Here is a 13086-nt window from a genome sequence, read left to right as displayed (position 1 = left end):
AATGTGTATGTGCCCTAAGATTACCCGTGTACATGAAGGGAATACAGCAAAATGAACACAGCTGTGTGTTAAAGTGGAATGAAATTTTTAACCTCTTCAATTGTCTTTACTATTGAAAACATTGTTTTCCAATACATTAAATTTGGAGGAAATGGGACTTTATTACCCCACTGCACCTTCTTATATATAGCTGACGGTTGCATTTCTGACATAAATAAACCACGGATATCACCAATGGGTGATGAGAAAAGGCAAGATTCAGTCATTTTGAACTTCTACCTTCACCTGAGATATTGAAATTAAGCTCTATAGAATTTGATGATCTTCACTCAATCCCTTCATTTCCTTGATGAGGGAATGGAGGCCCAGAAGCATGGACTTCCTTGTCAGGGTCACACGGTTGCCTGTGAAGATGCAGTGAGCACCTGTTGTTTCATTTTATAAGAATCCTATAAAATGAAAATGCCTGTACTATTTATAAGAAAGCACTGTGAGGTGTTTTACTACAGCACTTTGGACACCAAATGTGTGATGTGTTCCCCAACACCCACAGACTCTCCAGTTCTCTGGACACCAGCTGGGTGTTGAACAATTCCATTCACCTGGGACACTACCTGCACTTAGCACAGCTCCCACCAGTGAAGGGCTCAGTCCCACAAGACTGTCCCCACTTCAGGCACCAGTCACAAGTCCCAGATTACCGCCTGTTCTTCTGACCAGCTGGCTATAGAGCTGGCATTCCCACGGCCCCTTCCTTAGGTTCAATAACTTGCTAGATCAGCTTCAAAAACACATGAAGATGTTTTACATACTATTACTGGTTTATTTATAAAGAATAAAAATGAACAGCCAGATAAAGAGATACATAGCGTGGGGTCTGGTAGAGTCCTGAGCAAAAGGGCTTCTATTCCCATGGAGTTTGGGGTGCGCCACACTCCCAGCACGTGGATGCATTCCCCAACCTGGAAGCTCTTGAAATCCCATTGGTAAGAGGGTCTTGCAGACATTTCATTATTTAAACCATTGGCCTTTAGTGACTGAACTCAACTTCCAGCCCCTCTCCACTCCCTGGAGGTCGGGGGATGGGGCTGAAAGACTCAACCATCTCATCATGCCCTGGTCTTTCTGGTCACCAGTCCCCATCCTGAAGCTACCCAGGAGCCCCCAGCCACCAGTCATCTCATTAGCACATGAAAAACACTTGTATGCAAAACCAAATATATCTATTTCTCATTGTGTTACATACCAAAAACTCACCACTAAAGAAAATGGGTAGACCTCAGAATCCAAAGCTGGAGCAAGCGTGTCTCTAGGGTCCATTCTAGATCTTCTGGATGGGTATGTTGCCCACCATTCTTGAGTTATGGGCTTACTCGAAGGCAGTGGTTCTCACTATGGGTCTCTGGGCCAGCTGCAACAGCCTCACTTGGGAACTTGTTAGAAATATGCATTTCAAGCCCCATCCACAATATCATGAATCATAAACTCTGAGGGTGGAGCAATGTGTCTTTTAATGAGATCTCTAGGTGCTTCTGATGCGAGCTAAAGGTCAAAACCAGGCTCTAAGGCAGTGCTTCTCCAACTTCAATGTGCATGGGAATCCCCAAAGGATCTGGTTAAAATGCAGGTTCTGATTTGGTAGATCTGAAGGGATGGATTCAGAGAGAAAACATTTCCAACAAACTCTCAAGATACACCAGTGCTGCTTCTCTGGGGACCACACTTTGAGGAGCAAGATTCCTCTAGAACTGTGTGCCCCCAGGCGAGCTGTGAATGGGTTCCAGGCTGCTCAGATATTGGTCATCCTCTCTCTATGTCCTTGCTACTCAGTGTGGTTCAGGAGCAGTAGGCTGGGCATCCCCTGAAGCTTGTTAGAAAAGCAAAATCTTGGGGTGCCTGAGTGGCTCAGTCAGTTAAGCGTCTGCCTTCGGCTCAGGTCATGATCCCAGGGTCCTGGGATCGAGCCCCACGTCGGGCTTCCTGCTCAGTGGGGAGCCTGCTTCTCACTCTCCCTCTGTCTGCCACTCTCTCTCTCTGTCAAATAAATAAATAAAATCTAAAAGAAAAAAAAAAGAAAGAAAAGCAGAATCTCAGCACCACCCCAGACCCACTGAATCAAATCTGCATTTTAATAAGATCCTCAAGGGGCACCTGGGTGGCTCAGTCAGTTAGGTGTCTGACTCTTGATTTCAGCTCAGGGGATGATCTCAGGGTGGTAAGATCGAGCCCCACTTTGGGCTCCACGCTCAGCATGGACTCTGCTTGAGATTCTCTCTCTCCCTTTCCCTCTGCCCCTCTCCCGTGCCCCACTCTGTCTCTCTAAAATAAAATAAATAAAATCTTAAAAAAATAAGATCCCTTAACTTGCTTGCAATATTAAAGTTTGAGAAGTACTTTTGGGACTGCTGGATGTCAATGTCACTGAACCAGCCACCAGCCCAGGCAGTCTAAGACTCTACCCAGGTGTGACTGACAAATGTCACTGTCTTCCACTTTTGAAAAAGGCTGGGGGTTTGAGTGTAAGAGTTGAAACGCTAGGGTCTCACCAGACTGAATAGCCCATAGGAGGCGCTAGATAGAGGATGGGGGACAGTAGTCATGCAGAAGTATTTTTAAACGTGAGAGCTTCAAGAAGTAAGGACACTCCTCTCCCCCCAAAAAAACAATTGTTGTCGATAGTTTTGCCAAGCAGTACCAGTTCACCACAGATGGGTGGGTGGGTGGCAAATACTGAGGTTACCTTCATCTCCTCCTAAACCTGCCCTCCCACCCGTGTTCCTGCTCCAGAAACAAAGGACGAAGAAAGAAATGTATGATGAAGAAAGGGTTTTCCTTAGAGCATTTTAGAGCAATTGCCTATGGTATTAGTGTCCTACGGCTGCTGTAACAAATCGCCACAAACTTAGTAGCTCAAAATAACACGAATTTATCATCTGACTGTTCTGGAGGTCGGAAGTCAGAAATTCAGTTTCTCTGGACTGAGTCAAGGGATAGGCAGGCTAGTGTTCCTTCTGCAGGCTCTAGGAGAAAATACATCCCCTTGCCTTGTCCAGCTTCTAGAGGCCACCTACATTCCTTGCCTTGTGGCCCCTTCCTCCATCTTCAAGTCCAGCAGGTAACATTTTTGAAACTTTCTCTGTCTCTCCAACTGTGCTTCTGTTCTCACATCTCCTCTGGTTCTGACTCTGCTACCTCCTTCTTTCCCAACTAAGGACCCATGTGAGGACACTGGGCCTACCCAGATATTCCAGGATAATCTCCCCATTTCCAGGTCTCTAACCTAATCACAGCTGCAAAGTCCCTTTTGCCATGGAAGGGACCATATTCACGGGTTCCAGGGATTGGGATGTGGACATCTTTGAGGGGAATTACTCTGTCTCCCACACGCATTTTTTAAAGATTCCCCGATGGGTCTAGTGGGGAGGGATGCCACCTTGCCAGGGGCTGTACTCCTGTGGCCTTATCTTTATATTAGTGAAGATAATGTATATGTCACTGCCTCATTCAGTGCGGTATTTCATGTGTCAGACGCCCCGCTGTCAGCAGGACTCAGCTTAATGTAGCCTGTTTGCAGTAAATGAATTAAGATGGGAGCTACTCAGAGCCAGGCTGGGGAGTCTCTTCTGTTCTGTGGGACCTCGAGGCTCACGGTGAGGATTGAATGAGACTCAAAGGGTATTTTTATTTATCAAGCCTAGCTGCCCCGATGTCAACCCCAATTATATCTGAAATACACTTATCTCGTGAAACGTCCACTGAGGACTGGTTTTCCCTTCTTGCTCTAAATGATCAGAGCCAGTGAAGGGCACTGGGCCAGTGAATGGCCTCAAGGCCTCACTGCCAGGCAGGAGTCGGTCAACAAGGCTTCTGCTGCTCATAGGGCTGTGAGCTTGAGCAGGAAGCCTGGGAATTCAGAGACCCTTCCAGCCCCTGGCCCTTTACTAATGCTCATGGAGTTCCTTCTGGAAACCACAAGGAATGATGGAGGCTCTCCTTGCAGTCGGGGCTAGAGAATTACTTCTGTGTCCCTATGCATCTGGATGTGCTAGGTGCTGGGAACATGACAAGAAAAGCCTTGGTACCCCGCCCCCCACCCCAGGAGCTTGCTTAGAATGGGAAGAAACAGTAATGCTATAGACTGGCAAGTGTCACATTATAATTAAGGGGATAGAGCAGAAGCCCCATCTAGCCTGGGAAACAACACTTGAGAATGAGGAGTTAATCAGGAAGAGATGGGGGTATGGGGGAGGGAAGCAGAACACACAGTGAACACTAGATAGTTGCTGACTATGAATATTTGTGTTATTATTATTATTTTACTCTTACACTCCTGCTACCCACAAAGGCAGCTGTAATCATAATGACATTTAGCACACAACCTAGCACTTACCATGTGGCACGTGCCAAGGACTTTCCACCCATCAACTCACGTAATGCTCACAACCACCTTATAAAGTAGTGACAGTCATTATATTGGGAGGGAACAGAAGCACAGAGGATATAAAACAAAGATGACCCACCAGAAGTGGAGCCAGGAGGCCCTTCCTCACAGTCTGATTGCAGAGCCTGGACTCTTACACTAGGAGATGCTCTGGGTGCTGGGTACCTGGTCCCACAGCAAATACAGGCCAGGTGAGGGGAGTAGCAGCACAGTACTAGACAAAAGACTCTGGAATCTTCCACTTGAGGGCTCTTGGGAGCAACTGGGAAAGTTGACAGGATGTGGTCTCCAGGTGAGGGAGAGGACAGAGAGGGGCCCCTCACGAGCTGCTTTCCACTACAATTTGTGAATGACTCCACGCGGTCACATGGGACCAGAGCTCCCAGCAGAGACAACAGCCGGCCTTTAGCTCACAAATCTTGGAAACCAGAGGGCATTGATCCTTCCAGAGCCTGTCCCTGTGTAGAACAGCAGGTGCCCCCATCACACACCTGTGACACAAGGACTCCCTGCGTTCTGTGGCTCACAAGTCCAGACCAGATGGCCCAGGGGAAATGCTTTAGTGGCTGATGTGGGTTGGGGGGACAGACACCAACACCAAGGCCTGAGTCTCAGGAAACATCCATGGATGCTGATAAAACGAGCCCATATAGCTCCCCTCTGCCCCCTCTGTTACAAGCCACTACCCACTATGGCCTCTCTTTCAGCCCCAGTGGGTCCAGGGCAACTTGGCAAGAACTCTGTCCTTCTTTCTTCCAACAGTCCATCTGAGGACCCACAGAACTCCACCTCACACCTCACGCCTCCAGTCTTTTCGTTGGGAGGTGATGAGCCATGCAAGGGCTCTGTGGGAGGGCTTCTTGTCCACATACTTGGTAAGTCCAATATCAACATAAGTGGTTTGCAGAGGCACCTGTGGCTTGTTCCCAACAACCTGGGTGCTGCAAACAACTGGAGCCCAGCCACACAGGTGCAGCCAGACAGGGGAGGGAGCCAGGAGCACTTGAGGCCGTTCGAGGCGTCTCTCCCACAGTCAAGTCTTCCCCTTACCTGACCAATAAAAGATTACTGACGATATCTGATGGAAAATTAGGTGCCTGGGGCAAATTATTCCAAGTGCCCTGCCAAGTATCACTAGCTTTTCTTTTCTTCTCTTAGGTATTTTTAGTTTTCCCAATTATACCTCAAGGCCAGAGACAATTGAGTTGATCAGATTCTTCAGTTCTTTGTTGTCATCAGCAGCTGTGGTTAAGAGCCGACAGGTTCAAATCCTGGTTCTACCACTTAGTGGCCATGTGGCCTTGGACAGCGTACTCAATCTCTCCGCTAACTAGAATAAAAATGATGCCTGCCACCATTATCCTGTCATGACCAAAAAAAAAAAAAAAAAACAAAACAAACAAAAAAACAAAACCCGAGTAATTTCACATAAAACCCTGAGAGCTATGATTGATGCGTCGTAGATGCAATGTGCTTCCTGTGTTATTATTATTGTTTATTTTATTTTTCCCCTTCTTTCCTGACCTCTACTTCTTTTTTTTTTTTAAAGATTTTGTTTATTTATTTGAGAGAGAGAATGAGATAGAGAGAGCATGAGAAGGGGGAGGATCAGAGGGAGAAGCAGACTCCCTGCTGAGCAGGGAGCCCGATGCGGGACTCGATCCCGGGACTCCAGGATCATGACCTGAGCCGAAGGCAGTGGCTTAACCAACTGAGCAACCCAGGCACCCCTGACCTCTACTTCTTTTCCCCACTCCAGGAAACCAGTCTGAAGTGTCTGATATATGACCTGCTATCCTTGTATACAGGCTTTTCAAAGTCAGAATTAATTCCAAGCCATAGGTCATAGCTAACAGCCTATGATGCTTTGTTAACAATTCCCACAAGTGCTGTATGAATTATGACCAGCTACAGTGATCACCATACTCTGTCCTAACCGTGTAATTTACCCATAAAATAAATTTTTTATAGGCAGGTACTTTTTCACTGATGCTGTACAAGTCTAGATTCTTAGTTGCAAGCAACAGAAATTGATCCTGGCCGAGGGCCTCACAGAATGCACAGCAGGTGGCCGGGGGGGGGAAGTGTTCTTTAAGCCATGCCATCTTACAGGGGCTAAGACTGAAAAAGGCTCTATCATCTTCAACATATGGCTTCTGAGGCCACCCAGGGCACCAACATCCAGAACATGGGGGAGAAAGTGAAAGAGAGAGGGGGTCATGGATGGGAGGTGACATGGCCAGGCCTGGAAGTGGCCCCACACCATTGACTAGAATTCAGTCTCCTGGTCTAACTTCAAGGGAGGTGGGAAATGTGTTCTGGCCACGTGCCTCAGGGTTAGTGAATAGCTAGCAGTCTCTACTAAGGAAAGCAAACATTTGGTCTTCACAGTCACCATGGCAGAAAACAGGCTCTCCCTCCCACCCAGACCCATATGGGAAGGAATTCTGCAGACTTATAGAGGCTTCAGATGCTTAGCCATCAAAAAAGATGACAAATGGTTAAAACAGACGTGACAAGAGAGACTCAGTGTCTCTCTTGAGGTTGCAAATGAGATGTTGGCTGGGCTGCATTCATCTAAAGACTTGATTGGGGCTGAAGGGTCCACTTCTTTGGTGGTAGGGGAGGGGAGGTTGCATAAGTTCCTTAGACAAATTTTCCACTAAGTGTTCATTAATTCTCTGTTTAAATCATGTTGTATCTATGATTTTAGTCACCCAGTGGCTAGGGGGTCTTCTGGCATTAAAATTTTGTACATAGCTGCCACAAAATGATCCAGGATTTGCAGTGGCAGACATGCTAGGCTGTCAGCATTAAATTCTCCCTATATCAGGCTTAAAACCATGTGTTCACGCACAAGCAGTGAACCAGAGGACCCAGGATTATGTATGTTCTTGCCTCATCCTTAGAAAACAGTCCCTAAAAAAGTTTGATGACTGTAAACGGAATGTGTGGCTCTCTACATAGTTGTGAGATTTCTGGATTCATGTGACAACATGAGGGACTTCATTGTCACTTTACAAGTAGGCCTAAAGGTGATTTATTGTTATATGTTGCCATGTAACAAATTACCCAAAACTTAGCAGCTTAAAGTAACAATAAACACTTATTATCTTGTACAGTTTTGTGGGTCAGGATTTAGCTGAGTCTCTCCCAAGGTTGCCAATGAAATCTTGGCAGGAGTGGTGGTCTCATCTGAAGACTTGGCTGGGGCTGAAGGGTCTACTTCAGTGGTGGGTCTTCACATGGCTGGCCAGTTGGCCCTGCTTGTTCCTAACAGGAGACTGTGTAAGGTGTGAACACCAGGAGGCAAGGATCACTGGGGCTGTCTTGGATGATGTTTCACAGGTGACATTATTCTTGAGCAGTGGGCAGTGATGCCTTGGTACCAATACGTTCTTCTGGCTAGGCACAGCTCCCACATGGTAAAGAGAAGAATATGGGGAGGGAAGGGGCTGGGAACCAGTGACTTAATGTGTGTCCCAGTGCAGTCTCAGTCATGAGTAACTGCTTAATCAGCTTAGAAGTGTCCCCATTCTGGCATGATTGGTGCCTTTTCCAGCAAGCAATGAAGAGGTTCGCAGTGGTCCCCTTGTAGTAGAAGAAAAGCTGAACCCCAGCAAAGTTCATGTTTGTATTTTAGGCACCCATGTGCGGTGGCGGAGGGAAGACATGAGGTCTGGAATCAGATGGGGCTAGTGGTTGTGGGATGTAGTGTGAAGCATGGACCAACGTCTGAAAGTACACATGGAGAAAATGAAAGGGCCTCAGACAGGTATTCTGAGTTGTTAAAAGCAGCATTCCAGGGGACATCTTTGGGAAACTAATGGAAAGGCTAAATGTCAGATGAGAGTGGATGGCTCTGGTAACTTCTAGAACTAGTTTTTATGGGACCCAGCTGTGTCCACTTTTAACCAGGGGGCCTGCCTTCCAAGAGGCCCCCTATAAAGGGCTTGGGCAAGGAACTTATTAATGCCCCTCCAGCTCCACTCCCCAATTGCCCACTCTGCTCTGACTCCTCAGAGGCAACCTTTACAGCTGCACAGGGGGCTCCCTTGCCCTCTGGCTTCTAGGTGGATCCAGCCCATGGGAGATAACAGGATAGAGGAGGGCAAAGCCCAGGTGTTTATGCCCCCAGTTCCTTCCCTGCCAGGTCGCAGGAGGACCACTGAGAGCCCACAGCACCTGCCAGGTGGCCGGGTCCTACAACTGCTACAACTCTACTCCCCAGGTCCAGGAAACCACACCCTCCCCTTGCCGCTCCAGATGTCGGCTCCCACTTTTGCTAGCCCCCAGGTACTTTACCATCCCCTGCTGGTTTCTCTTGACCTTGCTCACACCACCTGTGATTAATCCCTTCATGAAACTGTCCTTGATCTGCCTTGGTGCCATTTTCCCCCCTACCAGGACACAAGACTGTGCAGGAAACACCTTACCTTTGATTTGATAATGCAATTGCTCTCCCACTATCATGGGACCAATTCACTGTACCTGGTTGCTAGGCTGTGAACTGCTCCAACACTTCTTGGCTTCACTCAGATGAGTTTTGAGTGGCATGCACCCTCAAGGGGAGCTTTCTTGCAGAACATTTGTCCTAGGTTTTCTTATCCACAGCTGACAAAGAAGTTAGTATGTCTAAACAATCTTCAAAGACAGTGAATGTAAGTTTCTTATGTAATGCTGACACCTGCCCTTGTAGCAGGGGCTTCTCATTCATTCATTCATTCATTCATTCATTCAATAATCCTATTTATTAAGCACCTACTATGTGCCAGGCATTATTCTAGGTGCTGGAAATACAACGGTAAGCAAAACCTCTAAACCTCTGCTTTCATAGAGTTTGCATTCTCCTTTGATTTGGGGGACCTCTTCTGATGCAGTTTCATTGTTTTCAGCAATTTTTAAAAACGATATTAAAGTTCAAAGTTGGTGTGGTCAAGAGGCACCCACACGTATACTGGAATCTAGAACGTGCATCTAATTGATTCCGGACTCACAGTACGATGGAGCGGGCAGCAGCCCACACTTTCTTCTGGCTCTGATTCTGCTGATGAAATGTAAACTTCTGAGGAGTGACTGGTGGTGTCAGTGAAAGCCAGCCTTCATTCATTTCCAAATGCACAAAACATTGTACTTGCAGAGGGGGCAGTGCGTTAATTTCTTTCTTCATTCATTCAGTCATTGACACCTTCAGAGCGCCCCCGACATGGCAGCAGAGACGTGATTCCCACATCCATGAAGCTTTCACAGGACAGAGGATACCTGTCATGACCAACATCCAGGTCCCTCTCACCGTCAGAAAGAGGCTCTCTTTGTTCAACCCCCATCCACTCTCATCCCGTCCGTTTTACTAAGAGGATGGAGGTGCTCAGCTTGGGAAGCCCATGGTGTAAATTGAAGCAAGCCTCACGTGAGCAGGCCAAAGGCTCCTGTGAACACAGACTCTCCATCTCCAGCAGAACGTGTATTTAATTTATTTCCACGAGACTTCCTAAGTCCAATAACCACTAGCTTCCTGTGAATTTGAAAAGTGACTCCCCGACTTGCTAATTATATCACTTTGGACGGTTTATATGTTTAAGCTCCTAAAGTTCCCAATTTCCTTCTCTATAAAATGGGCATGATAATAATACTGAATTTGTAGGGTTTAATATGTGACATGTATAAAGCCCCCAGCAAGGGCCAGCCACATGACAGGCACATACATAGATATTCTCACCATCATCTCTTCTAGTTTTAGGAGCCTTGGCTTGTGATAGAATTGTGAAACAGGCCGACACTATCGCTTTTTAAACTCAAGGATCACAGAGTGTCTCGCCTCCATGGGGCTGGCGAAGCAAATCAGGGATAAATGTGGCTCAGAGCCCTGCAACAAAATCCAACCCTTGCACTTTGCCCAGACCAACTTCCTCCTGCTTTAAGTGACTTTAAAAAAGACAAACAGGTCAGAGCCATAATTAGAAGTGACTGAGGGTCAAGAGTGAACCAGCAACCTTTTGCTGATCAATAGCTGCCATTTATTTCAAAGAGAGGAAAAGAGGACTTCGAAAGGCGTTCTGGGTTGAAAGTGTTATCTGGAGTCACCAGCCAGAGTGCTGAGTAGGTGCTGAATAGCAGCTCCATACTCAGAACAGGAACTTGCCTCCCCTCTCCCTCCTGACCAGGGAGAAGTCACCATCAGTGAAACCTCTCCTCATTGGGAACTCTCAGGCTTTGCCCAGCCAGACACCCTGGGTCCAGGTTTCTCAAGGAAATTTCCAGCATCTCAATGATAAACCACCCTTCTTTTCTGTTCTGGAAACTGAGCCCCTCTGACAAGACATATAACTTTTTTTTTTTTATCTTCTCATTCTTTCCTCCTAGAAACCAAACAAATGTCTTATCCAAACCTACCATCCTCACAGCCTACGTTAGTACCGTTGGGATTAAATAAATAAAAATAAAAAAGTTGCCAGAAGCCCAGAAATCCCAATGACAGGAGTTCCTAATACTAAACTAACGCACATGCCAACCAACCACAGGTGCACATGCAATCTCTCAGAGTGGCCCGTGTGCTGTCCAAACGTCTACAAATGTGCATGAATATTTTTGTTTGTCTTCTGCATTTAGGCTCCATTCTGGTTTTTGGTTGGCAGTGAAGCTTTCAGTTCACTTATTTCCTTATCTGTCCTCCAAAGCAGGAACAAGAGTTACTCCAAAGGGAGAGATGGACAGCTTTCAAATCTCTTATCTCAAAAACTCTGAATTTTTTCCAGGCTACTTTTAAGTAGATTTTCATTCTAAACACTCTTGCACACACGAATACACTCATCTGGCCAGTTGCTTTTCAATAAAACCTGGGGCAGAGACGAGCTCTTGGGCACGCCTCTGCACCTTGTAGCCCCGCCCCCAGTTAAATCGGTGTCATGTGACCAGTGCTGGCCAATGAAATGTGAGCAGAAGCCACTCCTTTCATTTCTAGGATGAGATCGTTAACAATTGCTGTGATTCCTCCGTTTCTTCTTTCCCTGTCCTGGAGGCCTCCATCTCTCTCACTTTCTGCAGGCGGCGTAGCTGTGAGATGGAGAAGGGCCACCTGACCCATATCAGATGTTGTGAGAGATACAAATCTGAGATATGAAGGTTGGTTTATTGTGGCTGCTAGCTTCGGTAAACCACACTAATATCAGATCACATTTCACATTTCACATGCATTAGAGGTAGATTATTCACTTTAAGCCCGTTTCGTGTTCTTGGAAGTGGGTCGTTGGTGCAACTTTATTATCCCGAGCTCGTTTCTCAAGCTGGTGTGTAACCCCTGCTGTGGGCCCGGCACTGTGGGCCTGGGGTCAAGGAGATGCGTGAACCCCTCCCGGCACCTCCCCTAAAGGATTGTGCAGTCTATTGGGGCGAGACAGACACAGTCAAAGAGCACTCCTGAACACACCTGTCTAGATGGTGCGAACAAAATAATTATCTCCTAGGAATTGTCTCAAAGCTCTTGTTCTAGCAAATTCCCAACAGTCACAGGTGCTGACGGGAAATCTAGGAATCAAAGCACATCCTTTCTTTGATCAGACTAATTGGACAGATATTTCATTGAATCATGTTCAGTTGGGCTACTAATTGATTCTTTATTCTTCATCTAATGAGCACTTACTGACCCAGGCCCATCCCATGTGTGAGGAAGACCCCCAGCCCAGAAAACACACAGTTAAAGGACTATAATCGAGTTAAAGTACTATATTCAAACAAACTCACAGGAAAGTATTCATTCTTTTAAGTTATAAAATTTATAAAAGCAGGTTTGAGGGGTCATTTTGTACCCATTAGGTTGTAAAAAAATGTTTTTATATAGAACATCTCTATTTGTTTGCTCAGGCTGCCAAAACAAAGTACCACAGACTGGGTGGTTTAAACCACAGAAATATATTGTCTCACAGTTCTGGAGGCCAGAAGTCCAAGCTCAAGGTGTGGGCAAGGTTGGTATCTTCTGAGGGGTGTGAGGGAGCATCTGTTCCCAGCTTCTCTCCTAGCTCCTGATGATTTGCTGAAACCTTTGTTGTTTTTTGGCATGTAGATGCTTCACCCTGATTTCTACCTTTGTCTTCACATGACATCCTCCCTGCATGTCTATGTCCAAATTTCCTCTTTTCATAAGGACACCAGTCATATTGGATTAGGGGTGACCCTACTCCAGTCTGACCTCATCTTCACTTGATCATCCACAAAGATCCTACTTCCAAATAAGGTCATATTCACAGGTCCTGGGGGTTAGGGTTTCCCCTTCTTTTAGGACACACAAATCAACCTGTAGCAAACCCAGCACTGGCAAGGTTGGGGTAAAACTGGTCTGCTTCTCCAGTGATGTTTATAGCAGTGAAAGTAGCTATAAAATGTTAGGGAAGCCTATGGTAATGTGCAACAGTAACTATCAAGATGAATATCCTCTGATCCACAGATTTCATTCCGAGGCATGTGTCTTACACCTGCTGGGTAGGTCAGACCTGGGTGTTCTCCTTCCCAGGAGTATGCAGAAGTGAGTAGAAATCACTCAAGGCTATAGGTTACAAAATGTTTTCTGGATCCAATTAGATTTAAATATATTTATATATTACAGTCACCATATCCCTCCAGCCTCCAAATGTTCATTTTCTTCTGCTGTT

The sequence above is a fragment of the Phoca vitulina genome, unplaced genomic scaffold, assembly GCF_004348235.1.
Source record: "Phoca vitulina isolate PV1807 unplaced genomic scaffold, GSC_HSeal_1.0 scaffold5, whole genome shotgun sequence".
NCBI classification, from domain to species: Eukaryota; Metazoa; Chordata; class Mammalia; order Carnivora; family Phocidae; genus Phoca; species Phoca vitulina.
Note: the sequence above shows the minus strand (reverse complement) of the source record.